The sequence below is a fragment of the Capsicum annuum genome, chromosome 4 (genome assembly GCF_002878395.1).
Source record: "Capsicum annuum cultivar UCD-10X-F1 chromosome 4, UCD10Xv1.1, whole genome shotgun sequence".
In the NCBI taxonomy this organism is placed as follows: domain Eukaryota; kingdom Viridiplantae; phylum Streptophyta; class Magnoliopsida; order Solanales; family Solanaceae; genus Capsicum; species Capsicum annuum.
Genome location: NC_061114.1, coordinates 39,226,203 through 39,248,615, shown reverse-complemented (window position 1 = coordinate 39,248,615; position 22,413 = coordinate 39,226,203).

Below are 22,413 nucleotides of genomic sequence, written 5' to 3'. Positions count from 1 at the left end.
AGTCCCTACACCAGCAAACAAGGTTTCCGGTATTTGTAACGACCCAATTTATTGAACCGAAATGATGCACAGTGATCATGACCCTGAAGGGAAACAAGATAACCCATGACTAATATTTGTAAATATATACTGCATAAGATAACATAATAATGTGGAAACATGCACTGAAAGGCCATAAGGTTCGATCATAGACATAACTGAATAACGTAACATCTTTGTGAGGTAATCGAATACCTAAAACAAAACTAAAGTCTAAAACATGATAGTCTGTATCTAATCTATATCTAGTCTGAATACCTCTACTGTCTGAAAAATCTGAATAAGGAGTTGATGGGACATGTCCCTATCTAACTTCAACTAATAAGCTAATCAATGAGATACTAGAAAATCATTATCTCCTCAAAGGATAAGGACTTATTTCTACTCTGACTATTGAATTTGGACTCTACTGCTGATCTGGAACTTATGTCTCTGAACCTATGATGTAACATAAAAAGAAAGCACCATAGCATGAATGTGTCAGTACATATATACTGAGTATATATATGAGGTAGGCTATATGCAATGGTTCACATACATGAATAATGATAACTCCCTGTCTAACATGAATGTGAGAATGCATACATAAATACGCAATTGTAACTGACAACATGATTACATGATACTGATACCATGGTAGCATGACTACTAAGTCTGGATACAGATAGCATGACATAATTGATAACATGAATGATTCTATCTGAATATAACTGATAACATGGGTGAATGTATCTGAATATAACTGATAACGTAGGTGACTATAACTAACAGTCCTTAATTTGATGGAACTATCTGAGTTTCATACTGTATCTGAGTTGACTGTGTCTGAAAATCCTAAAATCTGAAGAACTATCTGAGTTCTATTACTGAGAATGATTGACTGTGTCTGACAGTCCTAATTCTGTAACATGAAACTATGGGAAGTAGTATCTAATTAACATGCCCCAAAGGTGCTATAATAATTGAGCTGGGGTCTAATCTATGCCCTGATTGGAAGGGTGTCAATACCACACCACTAGTAAGGACAACATGTGAGTAACTCTCATATAATAGGTAACTCTAGCGAGAATGATGTGATCCCTCACATAATAGGTTAAGCCACCTTATCTACCCTCATATAATAGGCTACGATGTCTCAACCTATGCTGGCTGTATAGTTTTAGAATGCAAGGATTACTTCTAAGAATCACACCCTCGTATAACAGGTGAGTCCCCATCCTTGGGTTCACTCGGTGTTAATTTCTACTCCCATATGAATGGACACTAAACATGATTTACTGAACTGATCTTAGCATGGACTGAGTTTCTGAATTTCCATGGCTGAAGGAATACCACAGATATCTTACAACTGACTGAGTCATGAGATCATTGAGATTCTTCCTGAGTTATAAGATTATCTAAAGTCTAACAGTTCATAGCTTGAATGAGAGTATCATGAAAACATGACATGGATCTAGGCACACATCTAATATTTCAGGTACAAGTATCCCCAGGACTTGAAAGAAGGAAACTGACATAGCGTGATTTACTTAAAGACTTGACTAACATCATAATACATACTACATTCATAGAAGCATTTAATCAAACATGTAGTAGGCATGAACTTGTACATACATGGGGATTTCATGATATCATGCTAGTTAGACAATATTCCTTAATCTAGGTATTTAATCAAACATATGACAGGCATGGTACTTGTAATCATCATGGTATATCAATTAAACATAATGGTTCACTTTATCATCAAATCATGGAATAGAAATCAATTCCTTCTTTATTAACATGAAAGAGAACATACAAAGCATGAACACATGAAGAAAATCAATAACTTGTAGTTGAAAAGGGATTCTTGGACTTTATGGATGAAAGGAGCCCATGAATGAACACTATGCATACCTTAGATCATGATTTCGTGAAGATTGATGGTGAAACTTTCCTGAATTTGAATCTCCATTAGAATCCCTAGCTTGTTCTTGAGATAAACTTGAGAGAAACTAATATGTTTTGGGTGAAAAGTGGTTGAATCATGTGTTAATGGATTATATAGGGGTAGGAAGTTGACTCTTTTAACCTTGGACACGTCATTCAATTTTTAGTAAAATTTCTCGAATTGGGCCCTTGGCGCGTTGCGGCGTTATCACGTCGTGTCACTGGAAATTGACAAATAAGAAACAGCACGGTGGCGCGATGCAGAGCTATCACGTTGCCACCTTGTCTATGACCTAGAAATTTTGACGCACTAGTATCATAGAGAAATACTGGGATTTGATAATTTCCATTTGAACTATCTCTGTGACTCACTAAGGCTCAGGTCAAACACTGTCTCACTAAAAAGGTTGAAACTCTTCACCCGGGTGTCGGATTTGGGAGAATTATATATCAATGGAAAGCCTATTCAATTTTGCACATGATAGCAATTTACAATTATGGAAATACCACATGTATAATAGTGAATTATTATTTTTAATCAAGTTCTAACATCCTTGAGATGATTTTCAAGCTAAGAAAAATTACAATATCTCCCCATTAAGAACATTTATCCTCGAATAATACTGATTGATAGGGGATACAATAAACTAAACATGAACTAAAGATGAATAGTTAGAATATGATTTTATGGCGGACGTGAATGACAAGCTGAACATAACATACTGAACATGCATATTTGATGGATACATAACTGATTCATAAATGCATAACTGATGTTTTAATGAACTAAGTTTTCTCACAATGAGAATGCATGTATGATGCATAACTATATAACTGATCTGATACATGAATTTATGAATTAATATGTGGTGGTACTTTATACCAAGCTTATTATGGGAACATGAGCATGAGACTGAATACTAAGTTAGTGATGTACGCTAATCATAAAACTTTATAAGCTTAAGAAAAACTGTTACGTTGAGCTTGATCTAAGTTGGCGGGGAAAAGGTGAGGGTACTTGATACGTATATTTGCTTCTGCTTCCCAAGTAGCTCCCTCGACGGACTGATTTCACCAAAGAACTTTAACTAGAAGGACTTCTTTGTTCGTCAATCTACGAGTTTGATAGTCTAGGATTTCCACTAGAATCTCTTCATAAGAGAGGCTATTCTGAACATCAATGCTCTGAATAGGGACTACGACTGATGGGTCACCTATACACTTCTTGAGCAAAGAGACATGAAAGATTGGATGAACTGAGGCAAGATCTGAAGGCAATTCGAGCTACCTTGCCAAATCGACTGAGAATCTCTTCACTCCCTTCAAGGGAGAGATCTTAAGGTATACATAGTCACCAATCTCAAACTTGAGATCCTTTCTACGAACATTTGCATAAGACTTCTGTCGGCTCTGAGCAGCCCAAAGTCTCTCTCTAATTAACTGAACTTTCTCTAAAGCGTCAAATACTAAGTCAGGACATATGACTGAGGCCTCACTAACTTCAAACCAACCAATTGGAGATCTACATATCCTACCATAAAAAGCTTTGAATGGAGCCATCTGAATACTGGAATGATAGTTATTATTATATGCAAACTCAATCAAAGGCAAGTGGTCATCCCAACTACCTTTGAAATCAATTGCAGACACCCTTAGAATATCTTTCAAAGTCTAAATTATCCTTTATTCTTGACCATCTATCTGAGGATGAAAGGTTGTACTAAGATGGATCTAGGTACCAAGACCCTTTTGGAATGCTTTCTAGAAATAAGGGGTGAACTGGGTACCTCTGCCTGAGATAATTGATAATGAAACATCATACAATCTGACCAGCTCCTTAATGCAGAGCTTGGTATAATCCTCGGCTAAATAAGAGGTATGAACTAGAGGGAAAAGAATTGATTTGGTTATTCTGTATACAATGACCCAGACTGAATCATGCTGACAATAAGTTCCAGGCAAACCCATCACAAAGTCCATGTTCACAACTTCCCACTTCCAAGTAGGAATTCTGAACTCCTGCATAGGACCATTAGGCTTCTGATGCTCTGTCTTAACTTTATGATATGTAGAACACTTAGCCATAAATTTGCAACATCTCTTTTCATCCCGGTCCACCAATAGATCTCCCACAAGTCGTGGTACATCTTTTTGGCCCCTGGATGAAAAGAGTAGCGCGCGCCATGTGCTTCTATAAGAATTCACTGCCTTAAGTTATCTACACCTAGAACACAGAGACGACCCTAGCAACGAAGGATGCCATCTCCCCCGTGGGAGAAAACCTATATTTTCTAATTCTGAACTGACTCTTTTAGCTTGACAAGGCTAGGATCCTTATCTTTCTTTTCTTTCACATCGGAAACTAGGGATGATTCTGAACTACTTTGAACACATACACCGCTCTCAGAAGCGTCGACTAAGCGAATGCCTAGTCTAGCAAGCGGGTGGACTTCCTGGACTAACTTTTTCTTTCTATCATCAACATGATAAATACTACCCATGGACAGTCTACTGAGAGCATCGGCCACTACATTGGCCTTGCCCGAATGATAGAGGACACTCATGTCATAATCTTTTAAGAGCTCTAACCACTTTCTTTGATGAAGATTGAGATCCTTTTTAGAAAAGACATATTGAAGGCTCTTATGATATGTGAAGATGTCTACACAAACACCGTATAAATAATGCCTCCAAATCTTCAAGGCAAATACTACGGTTGCTAATTTAAGATCATGAGTAGGATAATTCTTCTCATGGGGTTTAAGCTATTTGGAGGCATAAGCTATAACCTTACCATGTTGCATGAAGTCACAACCTATACCCACTCTAGATGAATCACAATATACTACGAAATCGTCTGTACCGTCTGGAAGAGCTAAGACTGGAGCTGAGCTGAGTCATGTCTTCAATTCCTGAAAACTCTTCTCGCAAGGATCTAACCACTGGAACTTGACTTTCTTCTAACTCAATCTGGACATAGGAGATGTAATAGAATAAAATCCCTCAAAAAACCATCTATAATAGACAGTCAAACCAAAGAAACTCCTGATATCTGATAGAGAGACATGGCGAGGCCATTTCCTTACCACTTTGGTCTTTTGATGATCTACTCTAATTCCGTCACTAGAAATAATATGGCCAAGGAATGCTATTAATCTTAGCCAAAATTGGAACTTGATGAATTTTGTGAATAACTGATGATCTTTGAGAGTCTGGAGTACTATTCTGAGATGTTCTATATAATCGCGGTTAGTGAGGAAATAGACCAGAATATCATCTATGAAGACTATGATGAACATATCCAAGTACTGTTTTAACACACGATTCATCAAGTCCATGAAATTGGCTAAGGCATTGGTAAGACCAAATAACATGACTTGAAATTTGAAGTGACCATATCGCGTATGGAAAGCTGTCTTCGGGATGTCACATTCTGTAACTCTAAGCTGATGGTAGCCGAATCTAAGGTCTATCTTAGAGAAATAACTAGAACACTAAAGTTGGTCAAATAAGTCATCAATTCTGGGAAGAGGATACTTGTTCTTGATCGTGACTTTATTGAGTTGACGGTAATCTATACCTATTTTGAGAAAACTATCTTTCTTACGCACTAATAAGATTGGTGCACCCCACGAGGAAATGCTGGGTCTTATGATTCCCTTATCTATGAGATCCTACAACTGTTTTTTTAGTTTTTTGAGTTCTGCTGGTGCCATTCTGTATGGCAGAATAGAGATAGGATGAATGTCTAAAAGAAGATCAATACCAAAGTCTATTTCCTTTTTGAGAGGAATTCCTAGGAGATCTTTGAGAAAGCTATTTGAATATTCACTCACAACTAGAACCGATTCAACACTAGGAGTCTCGAAACTGGAATCTCAAAAATGAACTAGATGATAAACATATCCCTTAGATATTAATTTCCTTGCCCAAAGGTAGGAAATAAGTTGACCACTAAAAGTGGATACACTACCCTTCTACTCTAGGATGGGTTCATTCGAAAACTGAAACTAAACTATTCTATTTCTGCAGTCGACTATGGCATAGCAGGAATAAAGCTAGTCCATATCGAGAATGATATCATAATCAGTCATCTCTAACTTTACTAAGTCTGCTGAAGTGACTTTCTGAAATATGATAACCGGGCAATTCCTGTATACTCGCCGGGCTATGATGGTTTTATCCACTAGGATAGAGACTGAAAAGGGCTTTGCTAGAATTTTAGGACAGATTTTGAAATCAACTACTATATAAGGAGTAACAAAAGACAAGGAAGCTCCTCAATCTAGCAAAGCATAAACATGCACATAAAAGACCTATAACATACTAGTAAGTACATTAGGAGAACTTTCCTGATCGTGTTGATTCAGAAGAGCATAGAGACAATTTGGGCGTTGCCCGCTAGTAGCACTGAAAGTGGCACCCTGTTGATTTGGGCGGCCGAATTGAGCTGAAGAGCGATCCTATTAACCCTGAGGACCTGGCTGCGGATAGTCTCTAACTCTATGGCTGGCTTGCCACAATCAAAACAAATGACACTACCTTCTCTACACATACCCTGATGGTACTTACCGTAAGTTTGGCAAAGAGGATAGGTGCGGGAACTATTAACATTTTCCTGGGTCTTAGAGCCTAGTGATCTATCTTTGTTACCTTCTCTAAACTTAGGAACTGGAGCACTGGCTGTAGAGGGAGCTAGAACTGATGACTTAGGATGAAACTGGGCACGGTTTCCTCCTTCTTATTTAGGCCGAGTGAAATTGAAGCTACCTATCCTATCTTTCTTATTCTGTTTTTCCCTCTACTTAATTTTTTGCTCTTCTATCTGCTAAGCATGGGTCATAAGTCTAGCTAAGGTCACATCACAATTCAGCATGGCGGTTTTACAATCATTAACCACGTTGTTATTCACCCCTAAAGTGAACTTACTCATCTTGGATCTATTTTTTGCAACCATAAGAAGGGCATACCTGGATAATTGAGTAAACTTAAAAGAATACTCTTTCACTGTCATATTGCCCTACCTGAGGTTGATGAACTCTATCACCTTGGCTTCTTTAAGCTCTTAGGGAAAGAATCTATCTAAGTATGCAGTGACAAACTCCTCCCACCCTATAGGACCTGCATCATCTACCCTTTCTTACTTCTACTATTTAAACCAAGCATGAGCCACATTCTGGAACTGGTATGCAGCTAGCTCAGAACTTTTAACAGTAGTCACCCCCATGGCATCTGTCATAATCTAAAATTCATCTAAGAATTCTTGAGGGTCTTCATCTACCTTAGACCTAAGGAAGGTTGGAGGATTCATTCGGGTGAAGTCCCGAATTCTAGCTGCGGCTGAGTTGGCCACTAGGTTGGCTGGAATAACTGTTGGTCATTTATTATGAGCAGCGACTGATTGAGTAAGAGTGGTAAATGCGTTTCTAAACTCCGCATGAGAAACATGATCGCCCAAATGTTCTTCAGGCTGAGGAGCTGGTTGATTTCTTCTCTTAGGAGGCATATTCTGAAATAAAGAGAAGAAGCGAATTAGACTAAGAGAGGGACTTGTGATTATGCTCACAGGCAGGTCATGAATATTGATAGAAGGGAAACTTTTCTTAAACATCTCATAGCCTCTTGCACATAAATATGGCGCACAACACATCCATGCACAAGACTCTACTAGATGCGGCTTTCAGACTTCCTAAGACTCTATTGAACCTTAGGCTCTGATACTAAGTTTGTAACAACCCGATTTACTAAAACGGAATGTTACACGGTACTCATGACCCTGAACGACCACAAGCTAACCCATTACTGATATATGTAACTGTATACTACATAAGATAATATAATAATGCAAAAACATGCACTGAAAGGCCATAAGGTTTGATCATGGACATAACTTAATAACGTAACATCTACGTGGGGTAATAGAATACCCAAAACAAAACTGAATTCTAAAACATAATAGTCTGTATCTAATCTACATCTAGTCTGAAAGCCTCTACTATCTGAAAAATCAAAATAAGGAGTTAATGGGACATGTTCCCAAATAACTAAAAATAATAAGCTAATCAATGAGATACTAGAAAATCATTATATTCTTGAAGGATGAGGACTCACTTCTACTCTAACTGCTGAATTTGGAATCTACTGCTGATCTGGAACTCATGTCTCTGAACCTATGATGTACATAAAAAGAAAGCACCATAGCGCGAATGCGTCAGTACATATGTACTGAGTATACATGTGATGTAGGCTATATGCAATGGTTCATATGCATAAATAATGTTAACTGACTGTCTAACATAAACGTGAGAATGCATACATAAATACGCAACTGTAACTGATAATATGATAACATGATACTCATACCGTGGTATCATGACTACTGAGTCTGGATATAGATAACATTACATAACTAATGACATGAATGGTTGTATCTGAATATAACTGATAGCATGGGGGGCTGTATCTAAATAACTGATAACGTGGGTGACTATAACTGAAAGTCCTTAATTTGATGAAACAATCTGAGTTTCATACTGTATCTGAGTTGACTGTGTCTGACAGTCCTAAAATCTGAAGAACTATCTGAGTTCTATTACTGAGAATGATTGACTGTGTCTGACAGTCCTAATTCTGTAACAAGAAACTATGGGAAGTAGTATCTAATCGACATGCCCCAAAGGTGCTATAATAATTGAGCTGGGGTCTAATCTATGCCCTAATTGGAAGGGTTTCAATACCGCACCACTAGTAAGGACAACATGTGAGTAACTCTCATATAACAAGTAACTCTAGCGAGAATGATGGGATCCCTCACATAATAGGTTAAGCCACCTCATCTACCCTCATATAGGAGGCTACAATGTCTCAACCTATGCTGGCTATATAGTTTTGGAATGAAAGGATTGCTTCTAAGAATCACACCCTCTTATAACAGGCGAGTCCCCATCCTTGGGTTCACTCGGTGTTAATTATACCCCCATCTGAAAAGACACTAAACATGATTTCTAAACCGATCTGAGCATGGACCGAGTTTCTAAATTTCCATGGCTAAAGGAATACTACAGATATCTGACAACTGACTGAATCATGAGATCATTGAGATTCTTCCTGAGTCATAAGATTATCTAAAGTCTAAGAGTTCATAGCTTGAATGAGAGTATCGTGAATTTGCCCATAATTCTTCCATAATTTTCACTTCCTATCACATGGTAAATTGAATAAGCTTTCCATTGATATATAATTTGCCCAAATCTGACATCCGAACGAAGAGTTATAGCCTTTTTAGTGAGACGGTGTTTGACCTGAGCCTTCAGCGCGTAGCGGAGATAGCTCAAATGACAATTGTGAAATTCCAGTGTTGCTCCGTGATACTGGCTCATCGCACCAAACTTCTAGGTCTTAGACAAGGTGGCAACATGATAGATCTGCATTGCGTCACCGTGCAGTTTCCTATTTGTCAATTTCCAGTAACACGATGAGACAACACTGCATTGCGCCAAGGGCCCAATTCAAAAAATTTTACTGAAAATTTAATGACATGTCCAAGGTTAAAAGGGTCAACTTCCTACCCTTATATAATCCCTTAACACATGATTCAGGCACTTTTCACCAAAAATATATTAGTTTCTCTCAAGTTTATCTCAAGAACAAGCTAGGGTTTCTATTGGGGATTCAAATTCAGGAAGGTTTCACCATCAATATTCACCAAATCATGATCTAAGGTATGCAAAGTGTTCATTCATGGGCTCCTTTTGTCCATGAATTCTAAGAATCCCTTTTCAACAAGAAGTTACGGATTTTGTTCATGTGTTCATGCTTTGTATGTTCTCTTTCATGTTGATAAATGAGAAATTGATTTCTAGTCCATGATTTGATGATACATTCCATGTGGGTTGATTAGTATAGATAAAGATTTATGAAATCTCCTGACTAAAACCTTGTATGATGAAATTGGAAGTTAACCATGATGTTTAATTCCTATACCGTGATGTTTACAAGTACCATGCCTGTCATATGTTTGATTAAATACCTAGATGAAGGAATATTTTCTAACTAGCATGATATCATGAAATTCCCATGTATGTACAAGTTCATGCCTACTACATGTTTGATGAAACGCTTCTATGAATGTAGTATGTATTATGATGTTAGTCAAGTCTTTAAGTAAATCATGCTATGTCAGTTTCCTTCTATCGAGTCCTGGGGGTACTTGTACTCGAAATATTAGATGTGTGCCTAGATCCATGTCATGTTTTCACGATACTCTCAATTATTATAGCACCTCAGGTCAAACACTGTCTCACTAAAAAGGCTCTAACTCTTCATTCGGATGTCAAATTTGGGCAAATTATATATCGATGGAAAGCTTATTCAATTTCCCATGTGAGAGGAACTGAAAATTATGGAAGAATCTCACTAGACATTAGAGAAGTTTTTCCTCAAGATGACTTATACCCTCTTAAAGATTAATGCAGGCATCTACATACCAATAAGACTCCACTAGACATTCTTCTCTCACTCTTATGAAACTAGTAAACCTAGAACTCTAATATAAATTTGTGATAATCCAAAAGTTGAGGTCGTGATGGCACCTACCAAGACCTATTTAGGTAAGACAATCACCCAACCTAGAAAGAAAAGTCAAAAATGTAAATAAAATAAGGTACATGAGACACCTAGAATAAAGTCAACTCGATCAAAATACATAGATCTATCTAAAAAGGGTAAATGAATATAACTAAAATAGGATGAAATCTAAAATCTACCCCGATCTCTAGAGCACACATGTACTTCAAAAATCTGACAATCACTACATGAGATCAACTATAATTTAGGATCTATACCAAAAAGGTACAGTAAGGGTGAGTACGATCCACTTGTATTCAGTATGTATCATAGGCCAACAGAGCAAAGTATAAAGTAATACAAATAAAAGATACTACGATTGCATTACCTGCAAACAAAAAATTCTCAAATGATAGCTAGCTGATGTGCTATAGATTTATAGCACTTTTGACGATTAAAATGATGAAAATATGAAAGTTTCTTATGTTGTTTTGTGAGATATAATATGTTTTGGGTATGCTTTGCAAGAAATCAAGTTTTGGATGCCAAACAAAAGAAAAAGATGAAATTAAAACTTTTTGGCTACTTATAGAGGCTATTTTAGTGGTATGTGCCACTTATCGAGCATAGGTGACCAAAGTATGTATCAGAACTGGATGTTTAGAGGCTTAAAAAATGAAAAAGAAGACTCTGTCACATACTAAGGGTACATACAGTCTGTATGTGGTATATGCGGTCCGTATGTGACTAAGGTATATTACAGAGATCTAAGTCTAGAGAGTTGTAGGATCTGTGTAGAAGTTCTAGCACTTACTAACTCCACACATGGTCTATATGTGGTACACACAGTTTATATGTGGCCTAAGTAAGTGGCCACCGACCTTAAATTTTCTTTTTTGTTTGAATTATTATTTTTAGGGTTTGATGTCCGATATATACACTTTTGACATTTTGTAGTTATGTTACACACTCTTAGCACTTAAATAAACCGCATATTTGATTTCAAGATTTGATTCTGATCTTGGAATTGCCTTAGTATAGATTTCAGTTGATAATTTACTTATGGACTTTGGGTTTTACTTGTTGATCATTGAGATATTGTTTAATGCTTTTCAATATGAATCCAGTTGATTGTTGTACAAGCATGAGTGGCTAAATCCCACAGCTAGGTTTGTGGGTACCCTAGCAGATTGATGAAATAGGAGAAAAGTAAAGTTTCTCTAAACCAATACTTATGTATGTATTGTATTATCTTCGGTTTGATATATGTCTTAGCAGTTTCCAACATTAAGATTCCACCTAGGTTATTGCAGCTTTACCACAAAAGGAGTAGTGACAAGGAAAATATAATCACAACAGTAATTTAAAGATTAACTTTTGAACTAGTATTATTAGTATTATCTATGTAAGATGGTTATCTATTATCTAATTAACTTGAGACTTAAAAGGTAATAGTTAACTGGGATCTAGGATAAGGATTAGTAATATGCCATACTGACACTCAAAAAGTAAAGGATGAAATTCGTTAATAAGTCCACAAGATAGTTGATGGTACATAACTTATCAGATTCTACATGTAAGGTACTAGGTTAGTTTAACAAATCATGATAAACCTACAAATTCAAGAAGCCAAGGGGAACACAGTGCTAGTCTTTATCTCCAATTGATTACAACCAAAGTTACATACTATCACTTGTTTGAGATAGTTACTAGAACCCCTCCCTCCCCCCTCACATTTACTTTTAGTTTTGCTCGTTGAGTTTAGTAAACCATAGATACAAGTATAAGTCTTCCTTTTGGGTTTGAATCAACCTAGTTGGGTTACTTTACTTGAAAGCAACCATTTTATCCATAATTCGAGGTGTAGTTTGGGCGTTAATCAAAATTTTGTAAAATTGTTGGGGAAGATAGTAAAGTGTTGATTGAAGTTTATTGGAGTTTGTGGTTTTTGTTTTTTTGTTCTTAGTTGGATATATTCTAATGTATGCCAAACACAAGGAGTCAAGGAAATCCTTACTCCTACCAAATCATAACCTAGAGAAATTGCTATAGCCTAATCATACAATGATAGAACCAGTACATGTAGGCTACTTAGAAGGGGTTCAGCATAACCTGAATGTTGTACCTCCCCCTACTCTAGTTGATCCATAGAATATTGTTAAAAGATAGATGGGGCAGATTTTACCAAATGCTGCTATATAGAGAAGAGATGGGGAGGACCGACTAGCTCAGCAGGAAGATTAGATAGGCCAAGACCAATAGTTGATCTCCTAGCAACACTCAGTGGTAATTGAGATGGAGTTTGAGGTGTTTAAGCTTAAGTAATCATATCATACCAGTACTTTTAGCCACATAATGAGGAAGAGGATATGGCATACATTGCGCTGGTAGAAACAGGAGCTATGATTCCTCCTGCACTGCCTCCTATGTGAAATTTGACATAATCAGTGCCATGATCCAACTTCTAAACTTGAAAGATGTATTTTTAGGCTACGCTACAGATGATTCAAATATGCACCTTGCTAATTTTTTGGGATCTTCACTTCTTATACTATTTTAGGGTAGATCAGGAGGCACTCATATTGAGGTTGTTCTCCTTCTGATTTTCTAGAGAGGCTTTTTCATAGATGAGGGAACTTCTGAGAGGATTGATCACCACGTTGAATGAGCTATATAGGCAATTCTTAAACAAATTCTTTCCTTCAGCAAGGAAGTTGCATCTTAAAGATGAGATATACAATTTCAGACAACTATATTCTGAGTCTATGTACGAGGTTTGGTTTAAGTTTAAGAAGAAGTTGAGTATGGTGCCCAATTATCGAATTTCAAGGATGATCTTGGTGGAGATATTATACAGAGACCTAAGAATTAGTTCTCAAGCCATAGAAGAGACCATAACTAGAGGAAAGTTTATTAGATTATGCTAGGAAACAGCTTTTGAGGTTCTAGACCACATCTTTCTCATTACCCAAGGGTGCATACTCGAGAGGCTGAGAGAATTGCTGAAACTTATACAATTGGAGCTTCCGATGACTATAGATCAGTTGATAAGTATGTGGCATAATAAATTATGTAGCTTAGGACAGATATTAGGTTCCTTACCAAGTAGTTTGCAATTGTGAGTTTTGAGAAGGTGAACGTAGTAGGTTTATATGGTTCAGCCTCTTGAGCCTATAAGTCTGACTTAGAAAAGAAGGCAAAGTATCTTGACTGAGAATTGGTGGGTTTCCGAGACAAAGGGAAACGTAACCGTGGTTGGAACTACTATGGAGATAGATACAGAGATTGTAATAGGGAGCATGATAGTGACTGGTGGCAAAAGAGTGACTATAAGGAGAAGGGAGACAGGTATATTCCACTGGGTTATTGTTATATCAAATCAAGAATGGAAGTGATGTTGACCAAACTAATTAAGAGACATGAAAGTTTGGAGGCTAGCCTTACAGAAATCATGGTTGATATTTCAGGTTTGACCCAAAAGGTTAAGTCTCATGTGACTACTATGAAGCAGTTAGAGTACTAATTTAGGCAGATATTGGCTATGTTGAATCAGAGACAGCCAAGGACCCTTTCAAGTAAAATGATCCAAAATCAAAAGAATATTGGTAACTTCCTTTCTATTACCACCCAGAGTAGTAAGTCCACTATAGACCCCCCATTTCCTAGTGATGAGTCGCTGAAGGATGATAGCACTATGGTTGATGAGACATCTATTGTGTAAGCTCACAAAGAGACAGGTTTTGATACTAGTGTTTGTGAGGATAAAGGTAAGGACAAGTTCAATGATCCTGTTGTGAGATAAGTCGCTCGATTTCCCCTATCGTATCCTCAAATACTGAGCTTAAACATCCGTCTCCTTGAGATATTGGAGGAGATGCCTGGATATGCCAGGTTCATGATATAATTGGTGACGAAGAAATGGGTAGCTAGTTTTGAGTACAAAAGTGGATTGCACTATTATAGTGAAGTCACTTCTAAGTCTCTAGTTTAGAAAAAGGGTGATCCCAGTGCATTCATGATCCCTTGTACTATTTGGACATCTAGATTTACCAGAGCCTAATATCACTTAGTGGCTAGCATTAATCTGATACTTCTGGATGTTTTCAAGTAATTAGTCTTGAGCCATCCAGAGCCTACTATGATGCTAACATGACACAAACTAGGGCCTAGTCGTGTCGGGTACCTCAAGCCCAATCGGGATCGGAGATTACCCCCAATACCCACCATAACCTCCTTGTACCCTATGTCATATGAATTCTAAACCTATAACAAGATAGAACAATAAATAATCAAAGAAAATAATAAAATCAATAACCATGATCAACCAATTATCCAATCAAATATCTAATAGGTGTCATCCCCAATACCAATACCAATGCCAAGGCTGACACCAATAACGACACCGCCCATGCCCGTAGCAACCACATAAAGCCTCTAACTAAAAACAAAAAACATCCGATAGAGCCATGCCACCAACCATAGCCAAAACCAAAGTCTAAGAAATAAACAAAAGTATGAAAAATTTTTTGTAGCATGAAATGGAGTCTTCCAGAGTATGGAAGCTTACCACTTAAGTATGACACTAATATTGTCCCCAAATCCAAGTCACTATGCAGGAGGAGTAGTATGTCCAGTTCCTACATCGCGTACGGATACAGCACACAAAGATGGGTTAGCGGGTGAAATCTAGCATGTACTCAGGAAAAATAATATAGTAATGCAATTATTCAAAACCAGAGTAAATATCCAAATAGAACCACATTCATACATATATGTATCATACCGAGGAAAGGAACTGAGTTTAGCCTGCATTTAAATCATTAACCTGGGTTGTGTAGCTTGACTATCCTAAAACCATCCATGGGCTATATGGGGCTAGTGTTACCCCCTGAACGGACCCCAGTGTGTGTAGCTGCATGAACCAAAGATATCATAGGGGCTAGGGATTCCCGTGTACCCTTCACACTTTATCACACATATATACAGGTATAACTTAAGTTATTCTCGTATACCCGTCAAGTCTATGGTCTCTATAACCAACCCTCAAGTCGACAACCATGAGTTTCTAGTGTCAGTTCATCAGACTCACACCTTTATGGCTAACTATCACAACGCGCCATTATTGCCCAATTAAAACCTTTAGAATATAACCAAACCACAAAATCCAAAGTTTATTGCCAAGGCATTATGAAATGATATTGTCATACCGACTATAGCTTGCAAGCAATGTCACTAGCCATAACTTAGAGGGATTCCTAAATATCCCATAGGATTTCTATTCAATCAAAACCCAAGGCCTTTCTAAATTATTTAAATCAATTAAAATATTTAGCGATCCATTACATAATATACAATGCAAGGTTTTCAATAAAAGTCCAACTAGGTGATAAAAACATTTTCATTGGTATTTTAACAAACATGTTGAGGGCATATATTTTCCAAATCAAAAACCAAAAACAACTTAACCAATCCCATGAAACCACATGTTCAAACCAATGTTATAACATGAAAACCCATGAATAGAACATGGGAAACATCATCCAACCATTAGTAACCAAAGCTCCCAACACATATTTCAAAACCAACACAAACTCACAATAGTGCCATGAAAACCATTAAGTAAAACATAATTTTAGTTTGAATGAACAATGAGGGAGGAGTAACATGCCTTAGATACCAAAGAAGACAGAGAGAAAAACCCTTAAGAGCCTTACTTGACCACCTTGAAGAAACCCTAGCCTTCTTTCGGACTAAGATCTTGAGAGAGATTTAAGAGTGTTTTGAGAGTGCTTGATTTGAGAATAGTAGGTTAATGAAGTCCCAAGAGTGTTTTAAGTTGTAGAGTCAAAAGAAGTTAAGAAGGGAAATGTCCAGAATACCCCAACTTAAACTGTAAAAATTTTCGTAGGGAAATATCTAGAATACCCCAACTTAAACTGTAAAAATTTTCACAGGTGGATATGGTTGGACTACTCCACTTATACCCATATTAGATGAGTGGTACCTTCTACTCATACCTTGATCATAATGTTGGACATCATATTCTATCCAACATATAACTCCTTAGCCAAAATCATACCCTACCATATGACTAGTACCCTTCAAGTCATACCCTAAGCAGAATGACAAGGCAAGACAATGAACAACATATTGTTTGGCACTATAGTTCTTGTACCATGTACATACAACTCATATGGTATCTTTTTGTACCTTGTATAAAAAATAACCAAAACCAAACTGAGTAACATACGACCCAAACCCCTAAAACGTACCAATATCATGCGATAACTAAGCATGATTCGTATGATGATCAGAAATCTCAAACTCAGGAAATTTCTAAAGGCCAAACTCAAGGTATTTCAGATGCAGTTATTTATGGTTTACCGCACAGTGAAAAACCCCATGTTCATTTTATTTAATGTATTGGTAAAAGTTGATAACTTTATCTTTCTAGTTAATTTCATCATTTTGGATTATGAGGTTGACTTTGACATGCCCATTATATTGGGAAGACTGTTTATGGGCACGGGCAGACCAATGGTTGACATGGATACCCTCAGGTTCAGATCAATAACTAAGAAGTCACCTTTAATGTCCAAAGAACTTAAATAAGCCTATCGAGATAAGGGTTTTACCGGTTATCCATTATATTGATGATCTCAGAGGTTATTTTTGGGTACTGGACAAATTTTGTGTAGTCAGGGTACCCACGTCATGTCGCGATGTTAAATCAAGTATTGCGTGGGATGTAATCCATAGGCATGTTAGTGAAGTATGATTAACCAACAAACCACTTTGTATCATGATATTAAATCAAGAACTGGTGGGAGACAACCCATTATTTTACTATTCTCATTTGTTTTTCTTTTTTATAGGTTTAATGGTATAAGGAAAGGCCCAAAATTAGGTAAGACTGCTCAATTCATAATCTACCAGGTAAGGGGATTTTGTGACCAACTCAAGAAAGCTATGAGTCCCACATGGGCTAGGTAAGTTGCGTATTAACTGAAAAGATGGGATTTTGAGGGTTTTTGGAGAATTTCTAGACTTTAACCTACAAACCTACTTGTAGGGTCATAAATACCACTTACGACCTAGTAAGTAGAAAATTTAGTATCAAAATAAAAAGTCCAGAGATCAGGTAAATGTCACGACCCAAGACTACCTCCTGGTCGTAACATGGTGCTTAAGGCCAGAAGTGACCACAAGCTAACTCATGGTCTGGTACCTACTGTGAGAACTGAATAAAATGATAAGAAAATAACATGTGCGGAAGATAAACTGATAAAGTATTGTCAACTAGAATATTGGAATCTATAAAACAACATGTCTGAAACATCTGATAAATACTGAAAACTAGATTGTCTATTTGAAATCCTCTAAAACATAAATAGTTGATGGGAAAACCCCCTAACTAAATCCAACTGATTGAACATAAAAAAATAATGAAATAACTAAAATAACATGTCACGTCCTCGATGGATGAGGACACACCACTAATATTGTGGGGAATTAATTGAGCTGTCTAGGGATGGTCTATAAATTGTGTGTCCAAACCACAACATAGCGCAAGAGAAAATTATGTGATCAGTACTTTGAACGTACTACTACGTGAGGTAAGGACTAACTAAAATACAGGTGAAAACTGATCGTGGTTGCATTAACATGTAAAATTAAGAATGCAAGACCAAGTAAAGTATGTACTAAAATAATCTGTAAAGCTGACTACTTGAATAACTGAAAATTTAATTACTTGGTCAAACAAACCTGAACTGATATAGAATGAGTACTGAGTGAATTGTGGAAGCTATCATGTAACCAACATGCCCCAATTTGAGCTAATCAGGGTCAAACCTGTAACCTCAGTTGGAAGGGTGTCAGTATTAGAGGTGTGCAAAAATTGAACTAACTGATAAACCAAACCGATAAAAATATTATTGGGTTATTGGGTTAATGATTTTTGTTGGTTTTATAAAAAAAATTATTGGGTAAACGGCTCAGTTTTGGTTTTAGCTTAATGGGTTATCGGTTAAACCAATAACCCAATAAGGAAAAACTAAATTATTGTTTTAACCTAATTTATGTAATATATATAAATAATTGTATTAATTATTTATAATATTTTATATATATATATATATGTATATATATACTATACATTACTTATTCACAATTGAATGATTCACAAAGTATTAACCTATTCATGACAACAAAGGCACAATACAAAGCACGGGTATTGCTATATTGGAAAGCTTGAAGCATTCAATAGCTTACAACAACTAGGATTTAGTTTTTTTCTCAACTAATATTTAGTTCAAGTTTGATTCTTCTTGTTAACAAAAATCCATTGAGTAGGAGTTTGGCGGCAACTAAGATTCTACTTTTTTTGTTAGTTGTTACGATTTCTATTTTATGAGTATTTTATTATTAGTTAAACTATAAAATGAACCGTTAAGGATCAAAAACCGATAAACCAAAAACTGATAAAAAATATCTTATTAGTTGGTTATTGGTTTTGGATATTTAAAAATCAAAAACCTATAAACCAAACCAATAACTCATAAAACCAAACCGAACCAATCAATACCCACCCCTAGTCAGTACTTTACCACAGATACTAACACTGGTTGTATGGATACATTAAACTGGTGTCCCGAAGGACTAGGGAGTCACCCTCTACTGGCAGGTGCCCCTAAGAGAATGCCAAGCCTCAACTAGCAAGAAGACCTCTCAAAACCTAAATTGGCTTCGTATTCTGGAACTCAGGGATCGATACTAAAGTCACACCCTCTACTGGCAGGTGAGCCCCCATCCCTTGGTTCACTCGGTGCTAAATCCTACTCCCAATTAAACTAACACTATTTTAGACTAAAGTCAATTGAACATTTAAACTGATAGTGCTATTCATAATCATAAAAAATTGAGTATGACAAATAAATCATGAATGGACAAACTCATTACTTGAAAAGTCTAAAACATGAGTATACACATAGGTATTAGGTGTTCATAACCCGCCAGCACTAAATGATTACTAAAATACGATAACTACTCTTAAAATAGGGACATGAAGTCATAGTTCAACGAGCCAAAACATAAGACTTTCAATAGATGAGTAGGGTATAAGAATTTAAGAATATGGATGTCTTAAACTTAAGAGAATAACAATTTCTTATGATTTAGTCCATAACCTGGTGATTTGATATATGATCAATTGAATATTACATGAGTAATTGAAAGCATGAAGTAATATAATTTACATAAAAATACATGTTGACGTGGCTTGAATTCAAATAACTAAGAAAAGCAAGTATTATGTTCATATTTAACATGGATAATTTCCCGAAAGTGGGAAAATTTTGTACTTTAATCAAAAAAGAAATTTTGGTCTCAATGGATAGAAGGAACCCATCAATGAATACCCCATATAACTGAATGTATAATTCATGGATAAATTTCTTGGGATTGAACTTTGAACTTGATGAACCCTATTTGGTTTTGGGGAGAAGAAAATAGCTCCTTTTACTCTGTGGTGAATGATTTCTGAGTTAGGACTGGTTAGGGTAACATTGATGCTTGATAAATGATATTTGGAGGGTGAAACGACATAGTTTGGGGGTTTCAAAATTGGGAAAAGGCCAAAAAACCCTTAGCAATCATCTGGAGAAAGTCTGGAAGCCGTACCAACGAGTTTGGACAAGGCAAGTAAGGTCTGGCTATGAGTCGTGGCTTAAGTCTTCATCAAGAACCTATATTTTAACCTCTATTTCCATGACGATGACTCCTCATAGCTACTCACAAGGTATACTTACGAGTCATCATCAGCACTCATAGCCACTGCCAGCTTTGACAATGCTTCGGTATTCATAACTTTTGACCTCAATATTGGATTAAGACAAAATTGGCATCATTGGAAATATAATTCAATTATCTATCTATTGGTATTATTTGAGTGCAGAAATTCTTAATATACCAAAAGTTATGCTCATTTGAATCTTACTATAGTTATATTCTTCACAAGAGTTTAATCGCTAAGGGATTTTTGGACTTATCTATAAAGTAGGAGCTATTTGGGGTATTCACATATGTATAGGTCACTTGTAAAATTAAGAAAACAAGAGTATTAATTCTTGAATACTTCACTGGTTAGGCTACAAGTCTTCATAACAAATCATAATATCTGGTTATGAGTTGTATGCTAGACTCATAACCATTTGACAGAATTTTTGGATTACATACTGTTGTGACTAGGAATCCTTCCATACGACTCACAGAGATTGATTAAGTGTTCTAGTAAGGAGTAACAGTTACTTAGATACAGCTAAGGGATCCACTAGAGTGACTAAGACTCACTCGTGATGACTCGTCATGAGTGGTTACGACTCATTACCTTAAGTCGTAGTCAAAACAGCAAATCTACCATTAAGGGAAATCTTCCATAACTTTTTTGCCTCGGCATCAAATTAAGATGAGGCTTGAAGCATTAGAAGCAAACTTAGTGACCTATTTTTTAAGTGGTCTAGAGCTTGAAAAAATTGGATTATTACAATATCTACCCCTTGGGATCATTCATTCTCGAATGAAACTATTTGAGCTGAGGTACTAGTAAATAGAATTTTCAGTCAAAATTCTTTCTTGCCAAATCTCTTCACCCATTTCATGGGTGAAATTTTCAAATAAACAAGGTCGCCCATGTCAAACTCAATATCTCTTCTCCTGATATCTGCATAAGATTTCTAACGACTCTCGGTTGTCTTCAGCCTTTCACAGATCAACTGAACTTTCTCCATTTCCTTAAACATTGAATCTAGCCCTATCAACACAATCTCACCTGCTTTAACCAACCAATAGGAGATCTTCATCTCCTCCCATAGAGAGATTCAAATGGGGCCATTTCAATACTGGAATGATAGCTATTATTGTACAAAAACTTAATCAAAGGTAAGTAGTCATCCTAATTACCCTTAAAGTCAATAACACGGACCCACAACATATACTATGAAGCCTAAATTGTCTATTTTTCCTGACCTTCTATTTGAGGATGAAAAGTTGTACTAAGATAAACTTAGGTACCAAAATTGTTCTGAAAAGCCTTCCAAAAATAAGAGGTAACTTCTATATGAAATGATGGTCAACGGAACCCCATGCAACTTTATCAATTCGCTGAGGTAAATTCTCGCATAATCCTTAGATAAATACGAAATCTGAACTAGCAAGAAATGGGCTAACTTGGTCATTATATCTATAATGACCCAAATCGAATCATGCTGATGACATATATGAGTTAATCCTATCACAAAATCGATGTTCAACACCTCTCATTACTAGTAGGGATGCTAAACTCCTGAAACGTACCACCAAGCCTTTGGTGCTAAACCTTAACCTGCTGATAATACAATTACTTAGCAATAAATTCTGCAATATCTTTCTTTATAACACTCCACCAATAGATTTCTCGCAAATAATGGTACATCTTTGTGTGAATAAAACATTACATAGAATATGCATCAATTAATATTTGTTGTCTCAAACCATCAATACATGGAATGTATAACCTACCTCGACGACGAAGAACACCATCTCCCCTTTGGGAGAAAACCTCAACCTTTTGATCCCTAATTGCCTCCTTCAACTTGACCGAGATAGGATCCATGTCTTGTTTTTCTTTCACTTTGGCAACCAATGAAGATTTTGAACCATTCTAAACCCATATACTACCTTCGGTTGAATCAACCAATTGAACTCCTAACCTAGAAAGTTGACAAACCTCACGGACTAACTCTTTCTTATCATCCTCACCATGGGCAACACTACCGATAAACAATCTACTAAGGGCATCCACCACTACACCTTGCCTAGATGATACAACACACTATATCATAG